At 41.9% G+C, this 15,908-nt stretch overlaps 1 protein-coding gene across 4 annotated transcripts in view; it reads right to left on the bottom strand.

The window, feature by feature from the left end:
- Nucleotides 1-13,658, bottom strand: part of LOC100135988 (growth hormone receptor) — a 71,682-nt gene extending 58,024 nt beyond the window's left edge. The window contains exon 1 of one of the 4 annotated variants that reach the window (XM_021622097.3): nucleotides 13,144-13,658. The gene's annotated coding sequence lies outside the window, so the exon portion shown is untranslated. The remainder of the gene's footprint in view (nucleotides 1-13,143) is intronic. The other 3 variants (XM_021622098.3, XM_090191111.1, XM_090191110.1) reach the window with 3 other exon arrangements.
- Nucleotides 13,659-15,908: the final 2,250 nt, after the last annotated feature.

The raw sequence follows: 15,908 nt of genomic DNA on the forward strand, positions 1-15,908 counted from the left end.
TCTTCGGATTGTGATGCGGCTAAAATTCTGACAGTCAATCTAGAAGCTATTGAACCAAGATGCAAAGTATAAGGTTCGCCATTGCCCCCACCAATTGCAAAAGTTTGCAAATAGTTATTTTTCATCAGTAAGTTAAAAACTTGAGCAAACACCACACCGCCTACAACATGAGTGTGCATGTCCTACAGATGTGGCAATGGTTAGAACACATTGGTGTGTGTGTGTGTGTGTGTGTGTGTGTATGTGTGTGTGTGTGTGTGTGTGTGTGTGTATGTGTGTGTGTGTGTGTGAACCACATAGGCAGGAATGTTCTCTTCAGTCTAGGGGTGTGAACGTTTAAAGAAAGTTGGGATCCTTAACATTTTCTAGACGATAGGCTATAAAGGCCTGGGGAAAGTTGTGTAATTTAAATAAAACCAGAGAGGAAGAGGCATGCAAAACAAGACATTGCAAGATGCATATTACCAAGACATTGGCGCATGGTCCTGCCTGCCCCTCCTCTCCCTCCCTCCCTCAGGCTGTCCTGCCTGCCCCTCCTCTCCCTTCCTCCCTCAGGCTGTCCTGCCTGCCTCTCCTCTCCCTCCCGCTGGCCGGCCTGCCCCTCCTCTCCCTCCCTCCCTCAGGCTGTCCTGCCTGCCCCTCCTCTCCCTCCCTCCCTCCCTCAGGCTGTCCTGCCTGCCCCTCCTCTCCCTCCCTCCCTCCCTCAGGCTGTCCTGCCTGCCCCTCCTCTCCCTCCCTCCCTCAGGCTGTCCTGCCTGCCCCTCCTCTTCCTCCCTCCCTCCCTCAGGCTGTCCTGCCTGCCCCTCCTCTTCCTCCCTCCCTCCCTCCCTCAGGCTGTCCTGCCTGCCCCTCCTCTTCCTCCCTCCCTCCCTCAGGCTGTCCTGCCTGCCCCTCCTCTTCCTCCCTCCCTCAGGCTGTCCTGCCTGCCCCTCCTCTCCCTTCCTCCCTCAGGCTGTCCTGCCTGCCTCTCCTCTCCCTCAGGCTGTCCTGCCTGCCCCTCCTCTTCCTCCCTCCCTCCCTCAGGCTGTCCTGCCTGCCCCTCCTCTCCCTCCCTCCCTCCCTCAGGCTGTCCTGCCTGCCCCTCCTCTTCCTCCCTCCCTCCCTCAGGCTGTCCTGCCTGCCCCTCCTCTCCCTCCCTCCCTTCCTCGTGCTGGCCGGCCTGACCCTCCTCTCAAATCAATTTAAGGGGCTTTTATTGGCATGGGAAACACATGTTAACATTGCCAAGGCAAGTGAAGTAGACAATAAACAATAAAAATGAACAGTAAACATTACACACACAGAAGTTCCAAAATAATAAGACATTTCAAATCTCTCTCTGTCTTTATTGGCATGGGAAAATACGTTTACATTGCCAAAGCAAGTGAAAAACAAAAGTGAAATAAGCAATCAGAAATTAACAGTAAACACTACACACACACACACACACAAAGGTTTCAAAAGGATAAAGACATCTCAAATGTTATATTATTAGCGATGTACAGTGTTGTAACCATGTGCGAATAGTTGTAGTATGAATGGCAAGGAGAAATAAATAAACAGATATATATGGGTTGTATTTACAATGTTGTTTGCGCTCCACTGGTTGCTTTTTTAGTGGCAACAGGTCACTGCGGAATTCTTGATTCTCCCCCTTCACCGGGTTACTGATGTTGCTGGGATACAGAGGTATCTTCGGGCCAGTCTTGCAAGCACAGGGTACTTACTCTTTATTGCTGAGCGAGTGGTTTTCTTTTTTTGTATCAATATTAAAATTACAGTAGGCTACTTGTATCGATGACCTTTTTCAGACAATGAAATGTGGCCCCTTGAAAGCATCTCGGCTACGACATGTTTGCTTGTCTGTTAGGGTAGGCTACACTACGTATTTTTTAAACACCAACAAGAAACCTTCTCTGGAGATACGAAACATTTTACTTGTCTGTAAAGGAATGCCGCTTCTGAAGTTCCATCACTAGGCGACCAGAACTGTCAATCAAATCATCTTGAGCTGCTGCGTGCAGCCTGCCTACCTGTGCACAGACCAACCTTCTCCTAAAAAAGTACTTTAAAGTTTGTTAAATACCGGGACTTACCAAGACATTTACACTGAACAAAATATATAAAACGCAACATGTAAAGTGTTGGACCCATGTTTCATGAGCTGAAATAAAATATCCCCGAAATGAACCACATGCACAAAAAGCTTATTTCTCTCAAATTTGTTTACATCCCAGTTTGTGAGCATTTTAGCCTGTCAAGATAATCCATCCACCTAAACAGCATGATCATTACACAGGTGCACCTTGTGCTGGCGACAATAAAATGCCACACTAAAATGTACACCATGCCACAGATGTCTCAAGTTTTGAGGGAGCGTGCATTTGACATGCTGACTGCAGGAATGTTCACAAGAGCTGTTGCCAGAGAATTCAATGTTAATTTCTCTACCATAAACCACCTCCAACCTCATTTTAGAGAATTTGTCAGTACGTCCAACCAGCCTCACAACCGTAGACCACGTGTAACCTGCGCATATAAATGTTGCGTTTATATTTTTGTTCAGTATAGTAGAAAGAAAACACATCTAGCTGCCATACCATAAAAACGGCAGAAAAAAATACATCAGCACATCTATCAGCAATGTTTATTGTTGTCAGGGAAACTATCCAAGGCTTGCAGTTAACGTACGACGCCTCCTGGGGGCCATGTTGAAAGACGACCACATGAATTATTCCGTTAACAACAGCCGACAGGCTAACCCAAACTGCAGTGCCTAAAACTAGTTGATTCATCACCACGGGCATTTTCTGTAGATCATTTGGCTGCTCTAACAAGGCAGGAAAGACAACAGGAAAACAATGTTTACAGATTCCCCTCAATCATAAAACACCGTTGGTGACACCAATGAGCTAAGACTCAAGAACGGTCAAAAAAGTGAATAAACCTTTTTGCACGTTAGAACCTAAACCTGAGATGAATTTAGATGTTATGCTAACAAGGTGTTAACAACAACACTACAGTAAGTTAGCCAAAATTAGCTAGCTAGATAGCTTGCAGTCTTAGCATGTGTCACATGAGTTTCTAAGTTTGGGGAAGCAGTGTTTTCACCGTGATCGTTCAATAAAAACTAACTTGTCTTGAATGTAACCATGTAACCTAGGCCAAAAAGGCGTCCTGGCTAAACGGGATCCAACTTCTGTCAAATTAACGTCAAAGTCATTTTTTGCACTTTAGCTTACCCTTAACCCTATTCCTAACCTTAATCTAATGATCCTAACCTGCTATATTCATTCTCGTAACCTGCTGCGTAAATTCTACTAACTTGCTATGAAATGTCAAATATGAAGTTAATTTGACCAAAGCTGGATCCCTTCTATGACCATGGAAAAGTGAGACGCAAGTTGTACGATATGACATCCCTATATCCTGGAGGACATTATTGTTACCATGTATTCATATAACAACCCAATGATAATCTGTTGAGAACTTCATTCATAAGAGGGAAAATGTCTGGACATAGAACAAAGGCTTCAATGGGGTAGGACAACCTGCTGTGTTGACTATTGGTTGTTCTTTATATGACACTAAAACACCTGAATGAATTAAACACAGCCAAACAACACTGAAGAGACCTGATGGTATAGCTGACCTGAGAAAGTGATTCTAACATCAGGTGGGCTTTTCATTTGTTATGTACTACTGTAGGTTCAACCAGCTGACCTCTATCAAGACACCCATGTCGACTGGATTCCCACTGTGAAGATGAGCAATGCTGCAGCAGCATCCGTTTCTACTGTGTCCTTTTCCAGATATAACTGAGGGATGTCTCCTCTCATACGAGATGTTTGTCATAGGCTGTGACAATCTGAATGATTCTGTTGTGCCATTTAGAGAGCACCTTCAGGTGTGTTAGTGCAGGGCTGGAACAGACGCCTGCACACCCAGCAGGGTTGGCCTGCTGGAATAGGACTATACAATGTGTGTAACTTTTAAACTGTATTTTTGTTCACAAAATGTGCTATCATAGGTACACAGAATCCATGGTATACAAGGATGTACCCTTATTCTCTTGTGACATTCATTGGGACCTCTTCATCTGCAGACAGGGTTTTACGGCTCTGTATCTGAGGACAGAAAACATCAAAGAAACAGGCTTCATTATACTGAAATTAGACAGCACTGAATATTATGTTGCTATACAGTATCTCTCTGTCCTCAGTTTTTCCTTGCTAGGGACTGGAACAGGAGAATAGGTTCATAATGTCCTCCCACAAAGGTAATGCACGTGCCCTATCCAGAGTAGCCTACTCTGCCTTCTCGGACAGCTGGAACAGCTGGCTAATCCGTTCATCCACTTCCATGGCTGTTAACTAGCTACCAAGCTACAAATTCATTTAGAGCTACAGTACAATGATAAATACATCAAGATAGGTAGCTAACTAGCTAATTACAGTAGGAAGTTAGCAAGCTGGTTATATTTAATTCACTTAGCTAGCTACATTATGTAAAGTTAGCTAACTGGTGAACATTACATTAGTAGCTTATTTGAGTAAGGCTGCACACTAGGTTTCTTACATTGAACATTTTCAAAATATATTTACTTACTTGAGTAGGTTCTCCCACTGCCTCCATTTTCTAGGTCCTGAGAAAAATGAAGTTTCCATTGGTTGCAAAAGGCAGCCAGCCACGTGGACGATTAGAGGACTTCCAACAGACTGAGTTTGGTCATCCAACATGGCGCCTGGTGCGGTTGCTAGGTGATTTGTGACGCAACTGCAAGCCCTCTATAAAGAACAGTCTATACCGGAGCGGAATTCTACTGTCTGATAAGGTACAGACGCTTCTAATTGTCTGAAAAGTTATCAATTGTTGCGGTCGACGTGTTGCTGTAGCTGTGTTCTATGTCTGTAAAACGTTGTGGTAGATAGAGCTTCATTGCCCAGCCCTAGAGGTCATAGATATCTAATAGGACCATTATTCTGCATTCTGAATTGAGGTGGAATTGTATGGGTTTTTTCTTACTGTTTTAACGGATTGATTTTAAAAAACAAACCGTTTAAACATTAAGCAAAATTGTCCATTTGTCACATCCCTACTTCAGACCAGGGCAGGGATAGTTTGACTATAGGGTGTCCTCCTGCTTTCCAGTGTTGTATACAAATATATGAACTTTCAAATCAGATGGTGGTGCTTGGATTATATACTAGTCTCTCTTTTGTGCCAGTAGGCAAGGCCTGAGTGGGAAGTGCTGTGGGTGTGCATGTGTGCGCGTAAAGGCATGCAGGCCTGGTCTTTGGATGGTGCTCATGTCTCCTGCTCTTATTTCAGAGGATTGGAAAACTCCCAGTCAGCACAGTGAGTCTGGAAGGGGATCAGTACAAACATCTCCAAGCCCTGCTATGGGAAGGCAAGTGGATGTATGTTTGTATGTGTGAGTGTGACAGGCAGCAACTGGTAGAATATGGTGCTTGTGTATGTTTTCAGTTTTCATATGTGTGAGAGTGAGAATAGAGAGTAATCAATTTGATACCGAGTCTCTGCACATCTTTTAGATGAGCCGCGGCATGGAAAATGTCTGCTGCGTAGAATTCCTCCTTAGTTTTGTGTGTGAATAGCTGCTATGTTCATTCATCTACCTGAAACACATCTTTATAACGTCTCACCGATCTTCGCATTGTGTTCTAGAAACCCTAGCCAAGGCAGCAGATTACTGAAAAAAATGTGTGGATGTTACATAAGATAGTAGGCTGGGTCTAACTCATTTTGGTGAAAGTAAGACAGGCCCGGTTCCAGTCTGAGGGCCCTATGCGTAATATTTCTGTCATGTGTGCTGTGTGTATTACAATACAATAAAATCAGACATGAGTGCGAGTGGCACAGCGGTGTAAGGCACTGCATTTCAGTGCTAGAGGTGTCACTACAGACCCTGGTTTGATCCCGGGCTGTATCACAACTGGCTGTGATTGAGAGTCCCTTAGAGCGGTGCACAATTGGCCCCAGCGTCGTCCAGGTTAGGGGAGGGTTTGGCTGGGGTAGGCAGTCAATGTAAAATAAGAATTTGTTCTTAAGTCACTTACCTAGCAACATAAAGGTGAAATAAAATAAATACAACACCCACCACCTACATAAAATGTGATTTTAAACTTGTTTTTTTCACCTCTTCAAACCTCTCTAAATGGCATTGTTAGGTTAGAGATCCAACCAAGCCACATTTAAAGTGTTTATAACAGTGTCAAACAAATATTCCCCGGGGGCCGCATTCGATCTTCAATGAGGTCCGGAGGCCTGCACTGAATATTCGTTACAACTACAAATACCTAGGTGTCTGGTTAGACTGTAAACTCTCCTTCCAGACTCACATTAAGCATCCCCAATCCAAAATTAAATTTAGAATTGGCGTCCTATAATGCAACAAAGCATCCTTCACTCATGCTGCCAAATATACCCTCGTAAAACTGACCATCCTACCGATCCTCGACTTCGGTGATGTCATCTATAAAATAGCATCCAACACTCTACTCAACAAACTGGATGCAGTCTATCACAGTGCCATCCGTTTTGTCACCAAAGCCCCATACACTAGCCACCATTGCGACCTGTACGCTCTCATTGGTTGGCCCTCGCTTCATACTCGTCGCCAAACCCACTGGCTACAGGTTATCTACAAGTCTCTGCTAGGTAAAGCCACTCCTTATCTCAGCTCACTGGTCACCATAGCAGCACCCACTTGTAGCATGCGCTCCAGTAGGTATATCTCACTGGTCACCCCCAAAGCCAATTCCTCCTTTGGTCGTCTTTCCTTCCAGTTCTCTGCTGCCAATGACTGGAACGAACTGCAAAAATCTCTGAAGCTGGAGACTCATATCTCCCTCACTAGCTTTAAGCACCAGCTGTCAGAGCAGCTCACAGATCACTGCACCTGTACATAGCCCATCTGTAAACAGCCCATCTATCTACCTACCTACCTCATCCCCATACTGTATTTATTTATTTATCTTGCTCCTTTGCACCCCAGTATCTCTACTTGCACATTCGTCTTCTGCATATCTACCATTCCAGTGTTTAATTGCTATATTGTAATTACTTCGCCACCATGGCCTATTTATTGCCTTAACTTCCTTATCTTACCTCATTTGCACACACTGTATATAGACTTTTTGTTTTCTTTTGTTCTACTGTACTATTGATTATGTTTTGTTTATTCCATGTGTAACTCTGTGTTGTTCTATGTGTCGAATTGCTATGCTTTATCTTGGCCAGGTCGCAGTTGCAAATGAGAACTTGTTCTCAACTGGCCAACCTGGTTAAATAAAGGTGAAATAAAAAAAAATATATATATATATATATATTTCCTCACGGTCAAAATTTGTAAAACAATACATTTTAAAAAGTCCTCTATTGTTTTGGTGCTTCCTGACTGTCTAGCTTTCATTTTGTGATTATTAGCAAGCTGGACATGGTCAAGAAACTGTGACTGTAGGTCCACCTAAAAATATAATATCTATTTTTTATTAGTCACTCAAACCACACCTTCCGGATTGGATCCCCTCGCATGTTGGACACCACTAGATTCTAATAAATGAAAAGCCCTTTTCAACCCACTCTGTATCCTGAGGACCACTATTCTCTCCTCTCAATTCTTACTGCTGTTCCCACACCACACTGGGAGTGACTGGCCCATCACTGCAGCCTGAGATTTGAGCGTGTGTGTGTGTGTGTCTGTGTGTGTGTGTGTGTGTGTCTGTGCGTGTGTGTGTGTGTGTCTGTGCGTGTGTGTGTGTGTGTGTCTGCGTGTGTGTGTCTGTGTCTGTGTGTGTGTGTGCGTGTGTGTGAGAACCACATAGGCAGGAATGTTCTCTTCAGTCTAGGGGTGTGAACGTAAGGTACATCACATACCGTATGCCAATCAGCCTGCATTACAGAGGCAGCTTCTAAAGTTCAATGTTGTTCACTATACTTATTTATAAAGGGTCCCTATCACTGCCCGCTGCACTAAGCACAGACATGTTGATGAAGTATAATATACAGGGGCAAACAAAGTATGACGTCTGTAAAACGACATTCTCTTCAGCTCATCTCTGCTCACCCTGTACCTGATTTAGAATAGTGAATCACCATGTACTAGACCTACACTCCATAGAATAACAGAGATAACGGAAGTAGCTCGATTCTCGGCTCTCCAAACAACCCATTTAAAACATCTGATGCACAGTATCTCTCAGCCAGTGGTCTGGTCCCACTTTTTTTAGTCATGTCAATTTTTCGTACCTTGAATCAGCATGGGGAATAATATAACGGTGTACGCACACAGTCTATAACATTTAGAAACAGCGGTAAATACTTCACAAAATCTTCACATAACACATTCATTTAGATAGCCACTCTGTGTGGGTGCTGGCAAACTTGCAAGCAGGCTAAGTAGCGCTAGGTATCAACTGCCAATCCAGTAGGGGCTTGATGCTAAAGTGAGCTTTGATTGATCAATAGCATTGTGATATCGTGGAGTATTTGCACAAAGTTCAGCTTTCCCCACCTTTGGTCCCGCCCTCTTCGTGCTCCCTCGCCCATGGTCATGGCTAGAAGTCATCCAGCTTTTGTCAAATTTGTCAAGATTTGACTTTTTGTAGCAGGTTAGGAGACCTTACACAGCAGGTTTGGATAATTAATGTAGCAGGTTAGGATAATTAGGTTAAGGTTAGAAAAAGGGTTAGGGTTTGCTAAAATGCAAAAAAACAACACTTTTAATGTTATTTTGACAAAAGCTGGATCCCTTCTAGCCATGACCCTCGCCCATGCTATTGCCCAACTGCCTACTTCACTTCCCTCCATTGAAAATGAAAGGGTCTCCATTTGTTTTATGGCTCCCCAAAGTGTTATGTTGAAATACACTGTCAGTTTTGTCCCAATTTGGTTGAGTATAAAACAATTAGAATAGAGAAAGACATTAAAACAACTTGTCCTTAATTTAATGCCATCCTAGGGTCATGCACTACTCATAGCATATTTAGACTTTTATCATTCAGATACATGAAATACCGTCAAATACCTCTATAGCAACCTACTGTCAAAAACATTGAAAAATACTGTGACATGATATTTTGGCCATATCGCCCAGCCCATAATAGGGCAACAAGACAGGAATCAGGAAGATTGAGATATGATGTTCCCAACAATTGAGAATAGATCAGACTAGGGATGTCACCGACTAAAAATAATCTGAGTCAACCAAGATTCGTGTGTTCTTTCAACCAATCGATTGGTTGAACGTGTATTTTTCCATATTTAGACACAACCTGTTTGAATAAAATCAACTATGTGTTGAGCATGTCTGATGCTTTAAAAAGAAACAATCTTATAAATCACATTGGCTACTCATGGCCTGTCTGCAAGGGACTTGAAACATTGTATCAACTATTGTATTAGCCTGGGTGTTTAAAGGCAAAGAAAAAATGACTTTGAGAAGCGCCACAGTGATGGTGAATGAAGACAATCAGAAATAGTATCAGATCCCCAAATGGGGACATTTATAGGCCTACATTTGCACGCAGGTCAGGTAGACCAGTCCAACTTCAATATGTGTAATCAAGTGCGTGTCCTTACTCAACATTGACTGGAGCGCTCCAAACAAAAGACAATGACTCAATTGAGAACTCGTAAATGGAATAAAATAAAGCAAAACTTGTTTCTCACAAGTGTAACCTAGGCTGTGTGCTCTGCAAACCACTTGTCCTCTCCTACAATGACAACGGTGAAACTGTAATAATAACATTTTGAATGCATTAACAGAAATGACATAACCAAACAAACATTGTAGATTAGCAATTATGGGAATTAACGGTAAATGGTGTGCCATCCCTGCAACCTCCCAACTGATTAGTCCACTCAGACAGGCGTGAATCAGACAGGTGTTTCACATGCCATATATATATATATATATATATATACACACACACAGGTTAAGTCTGAAGTTTACATACACTTAGGGTGGAGTCATTAAAACTAGTTTTTCAACCACTCCACAAATTTCTTGTTAGCGTTAACCTGACAGGTTAACAAACTATAGTTTTGGCAAGTCGGTTAGGACATCTACTTTGTGCATGACGCAAGTAATTTTTCCAACAACTGTTTCCAGACAGATTATTTCACTTATAATTCACTGTATCACAATTCCAGTGGGTCAGACGTTCACGTACACAAAGTTGACTGTGCCTTTAAACAGCTTGGAAAATTCCAGAAAATGATGTCATGGCTTTAGAAGCTTCTGATAGGCTAATTGACATCATTTGAGACAAATGGAGGTGTACCTGTGGATGTATTTCAAGGCCTACTTTCAAACAGTGCCTCTTTGCTTGACATCATGGGAAAATCTAAAGAAATCAGACAAAAATTGCAGACCTCCACAAGTCTGGTTCAAACAATAGTACGCAAGTATAAACACCATGGGACCACACAGCCGTCATACCGCTCAGGAAGGAGACTTGTTCTGTCTCCTAGAGATGAACGTACTTTGGTGCGAAAAGTGCAAATCAATCCCAGAACAACAGCAAAGGACCTTGTGAAGATGCTGGAGGAAACAGGTACAAAAGTATCTATATCCACAGTAAAACGAGTTCTATATAAATCAAATCAAATTGATTTATATAGCCCTTTGTACATCAGCTGATATCTCAAAGTGCTGTACAGAAATAAAGCCTGTACAGAAATCAAGCCTAAAACCCCAAACAGCAAGCAATGCACGGTGGCTAGGGAAAACTCCCTAGAAAGGCCAAAACCTAGGAAGAAACCTAGAGAGGAACCAGGCTATGGGGGGTGGCCAGTCCTCTTCTGGCTGTGACGGGTGGAGATTATAACAGAACATGGCCAAGATGTTCAAATGTTCATAAATGACCAGCATGGTCAAATAATAATAATCACAGTAGTTGACGAGGGTGCAGCAAGTCACCTCAGGAGTAAATGTCAGTTGGCTTTTCATAGCCGATCATTAAGAGTATCTCTACCACTCCTGCTGTCTCTAGAGAGTTGAAAACAGCAGGTCTGGGACAGGTAGCACCTCCGGTGAACAGGTCAGGATTCCATAGCCACAGGCAGAACAGTTGAAACTGTTATAGACATAACCTGAAAGGCCGCTCAGCAAGGAAGAAGCCACTGCTTCAAAACTGCCATAAAAAAGCCAGACTGCGGTTTGCAACTGCACATGTGGACAAAGATTCTGATGAATATCCACTGGTCTGATGAAACAAAAATAGAACTGGTTGACCATAATGACCATTGATATGTTTGGAAGAAAAAGGGGGAGGCTTGCAAGCCGAAGAACACCATCCCAACCGTGAAGCAAGTGGGTGGCAGCATCATGTTGTGGGGGTGCATTGCTGCAGGAGGGACTGGTGCACGTCACAAAATAGATGGTCTCATGAGGAAGGAAAATGATGTGGATATATTGAAGCAACATCTCAAGACATCAGTCAGGAAGTTAAAGCTTGGTCGCAAAAGGGGCTTCCAAATGGACAATGAGCCCAAGCATACTTCCAAAGTTGTGGGAAAATGGCTTAAGGACAACAAAGTCAAGGTACTGGAGTGGCCATCACAAACCCTGACCTCAATCCTATATACAATTTGTGGGCAGAACTGAAAAAGCGTGTGCGAGCAAGGAGGCCAACAAACCTTACTCAGTTTCACCAGCTCTGTCAAGAGGAATGGCCAAAATTCACCCAACTTATTGTGAGAAGCTTGTGGAAGGCTACCCGGAACGTTTCACCCAAGTTAAACAATTTAAAGGCAATACTACCAAATATTAATTGGTGTATGTAAACTTCTGACCCACTGGGAATGTAATGAAAGAAATAAAAGCTGAAATAAGTAATTTGCTCTACTATTATTCTGACATTTCACATTCTTCAAATAAAGTGGTGATCCTAACTGACCTAAGACAGGGAATTTTACTCTGATTAAATGTCAAGAATTGTGAAAAACTGAGTTTAAATGTATTTGGCTAAGGTGTATGTAAACTTCCGACTTCAACTGTATTTGCCGCTGCTCGACTAAAAACAATATTGACGACCAATAGCCTATCAACCAAACAATTGACCAGTCAACTAAATGTGGTCACCCATAGATCAGACAATAGACCATTGATCACTTTCCTGTTGTAGATGCGCCCACAACAGTGGGTTTTTGCACCCAAAAGGTTTATAAATAAAGGCCAGCGAATATTGTATTCATTCATAACAACCATTGAATAGCCTGTAGCCTGTTTAATGTAAATTCCTAACAATTTTTGACTGAAATGGATTTAGTGGCCTATTGCATGGTTGGCATACATGTATAACAGCACATCTTTTTTTTAAAGATCCTATACCATCATCCAATTTCTAATTTAAAAAAGCCTTTGAGTGACCAATACATAGGCAAATTAAGGTTCAAAAATACAATTATGACATGGATTTCAGTATGTATAGGTCACTCCATGCATTTCGAATGGTAATGCAGTTCTAGCTCAGTGCCATACTTCAGATTGGAGTTTTGAGTTATTGCAGGTTTACACTAGGGCTAGGCTATCATTCATTCACACACTGTCAACAGGAGTAGCAGCCCTGCGAAATCAATAGGGAACAAATGGAGCTATGAAGCATTGACGTCTGTCCTGAGAATCTTTAACTATTCAAGCATGCATAGTATACCGATATAATGATGCACTAAATAGTGTTTGAAAAGGGAATTCCAGAGGTGTGAACTTCTTACAATTTCTGAAATCCTTTGGAAACCGAAACACCTTAACCACCTCCATCAGAAGACATCTGCCACGCCGAAAACGACCAAATATTAACATCGCAGAAATGTGCACCGCACGTAATAAATCGCTTCAGATAGCAGATCATTCAAAAATAATAAAATAACTAGTTCCCTTGAGGGTTTCCGCAAAAATAAAAACAGCTTTTATCAATAGGCTAATATTGAAACATAATATAATAGAATTGCACACCGACAAATGTAGCAACACGATGATAATTATGTTGAATAGCGATTTGTCAAAACTTTTTGCCAGTTTCAGTGTGCGAGTTGCATCCCCAAAAAGCATTGAGAGGACATCTCAAATGAAATCAAATACATTTTTATAATAGGCAGACAATTGAATGAATCATTTTATTCTATTAACACACTCACCTAACACAAAGATGTCAGCTGGAAAAATGCGCGAGGGGTATCGACTTCTTACGACTTGTTCATCTGACAGAACCAGGGAAAACACAAGTGGTCCGCCTTTTAACTCCACGAGTAGCCTACCCCCTCAACGGTCGATGTAAAGAAAAAAATCCAAGAATATCCCAATGTTCACTTTACCATACTTCAAGCTATGAGTAGGCACTACTAACAGCGATTATTTTTGATTGATTCCTCTATTTGACCAAGTTGACCCGTCCCTATCGTTAGATTATTTCGACTGGGATCAAGTGCGACAGAGGGATTCGGAAAGGGACAGTGTCCCTTTCACTGCTCCGGGCTCTTGCATCAGTCAAGCACATAAATACGCGCCCCCGTCCGGAAAATATTTACCAAACTCCTTACTGAAATCAAGAGGGTGAAATACATTTCCCACTGGGCACAGACGTCAATTCAACGTCTATTAGTAGCTTCAATTTGGTAGCTTCAATTTTATTTAATTGAAATGAAGTGGAAACGGTCGTGATTGGGAGTCCCATAGGGTGGCGCACAATTGGCCCATCGTCGTCCGGGTTTGGCCGGGGTAGGCCGTCATTGTAAATAATAATTTGTTCTTAACTGACTTGCCCAGTTAAATAAAGGTTCAATAAAATAAATAAATATGGAAGTGATTAACAAGCAGGTTGTTTTGTAAATGTGAAATGTTATGTTAATGCCTATGAATTGAATGTTAGCCTTTCAATTGCATCCTAAATTCCTGTCATCAGACTCAATTCAAACTGCTGTGGAAGAGTCAAGAGAACATTTATTTTACATTTTTAGTGCAAGCTTCTATTTGCCTCGATCTGATTAGGCTATTCGCAATTAACAGATTTTTTTATTGAACCTTTATTTCACTAGGCAAGTCAGTAAACTTAAGGATCCAACCCTTTCTTAAAATTTTCGCCTAAAATGACATACCCAAATCTAACTACCTGGAGCTCAGGACCTGAAGCAAGGATATGCATATTCTTGATACTATTTGAAGGAAACACTTTAAAGTTTGTGGAAATGTTAAATTAATGTAGGAGAATATAACACATTAGATATGGTAAAAGATAACACAAAGAAAAAACATGCAAGAGAAAGGCCATAATATATTATGCCAGCCCAGGCGCAATTTAGATTTTGGCCACTAGATGGCAGCAGTGTGTGTGCAAAGTTTTAGACTGATCCAATTAACCATTCTATTTCTGTTCAAAATGTTGTATCAAGACTATCAAATGTGCCTAATTGGTTTATTAATACATTTTCAAGTTCATAACTGTGCAGTCTCCACAAACAATAGCATGGTATTCTCTCACTGTAATGCTATTGTAAATTGGACAGTGCAGTTAGATTAACAATAATTTAAGCTTTCTACCAGTATGTCTATGTCCTGGGATGATAGGCCTACTTAAAGGGGCAATAAGCTTGTTTTACTCCATTGTTTGTAAACAATGTAAAAGTAAACAACAAACACTGTACCGCCTCAAAATACGGTTAAAACGGTCATTTTGAAGCTCTGTCTATGAGTTTGAGATTGGCTACATTTCTCCAGCCCCATCCCTCAGCTGTTTCCCAAAACAGTGGTGGGGTGACCCGCTTTGTTGTTGGTTGAACAACAGATTGCCTCTTTTAGGTGATTGTTATTTGCAATAGTGTGTGGGACATGTTTAGTAACTAGGCAGTTTTCATTTCTTACTTCTGAGTCTAAACCATGAATCCATCTCCAATTTGCCTAAATCTAACCACCAATTACTGCTGGAATGTAATGCTTTGGTGTGTGTCATCTTTGCATGTTCTCTTGGTAGAAATTGTCCTTCAGAAAGATATCTGCTGAACTAAATGATGAGGTAAAAATCATAGATCATCTCGAAATTGCAGATGAATGATGACATAGATCGCCTATGATGATTTGTATTTTTGTTTCAGGTGTGGTTGAAATAAAAAATGTTGTCTGATTTGTAGCCTGATCTGTACGATTGCAGAATTGATTTAAAAGTTGTCAAAACGGTTGTTCAGGCTCATGTGGAGGTCCCACTGGAGGAATGTGGAGCTGTTTGTGGTCCCTGAATTTCAGCTGTCAGTGAAGGTGAAGGTGACGCGGGGTCCCATGTGCGTACCTCTTCACTTCTTTGCACATAGACCCCATTGAAGAACTGATGTTTTTTTTAACCCTGTACATCACAGTAGATTGGTGTCACCTTAACTGTAGAGAATGGGATGTGGTAATGACTGGAGGGGAATAGGTGGAATGGTATCAAATATATCAAATACATGGTTTCCAGGTGTTTGATGCCATTACATTTGCTCCGGTCCGGCCATTATTATGAGCCGTATGAATTAGGCCTATCTACTGTATCTATACCAGGCAAAACAGTGAAATGTGCCAATTCAGTCATATAGTTCAACTTTATGGAAACTACAAATTATACTGCAGTCTTTATTGGAACTCCCCCCCCCCCCCCCCCCCCCTCAATTTAATTATCATATAGCAATGCATTCAAATACGTTTTCCCTATTAATTTAACAATCTAGGCATTTGGTTGTCTGTTTGGATTCTGCCTTGTTGTATTTTGCATGCATTCATCTGTCTGGTAACCAGTTTCTGTACTATCCAAGGGGCTCAGCAGCCGAGGGCAGCAGCTCAGTGTTTCTGTACTATCCAAGGGGCTCAGCAGCCGAGGGCAGCAGCTCAGTGTTTCTGTACTATCCAAGGGGCTCAGCAGCCGAGGGCAGCAGCTCAG

Source organism: Oncorhynchus mykiss, chromosome 11, assembly GCF_057628025.1.
Source record: "Oncorhynchus mykiss isolate SJ-2025 chromosome 11, ASM5762802v1, whole genome shotgun sequence".
Lineage (NCBI taxonomy): Eukaryota > Metazoa > Chordata > Actinopteri > Salmoniformes > Salmonidae > Oncorhynchus > Oncorhynchus mykiss.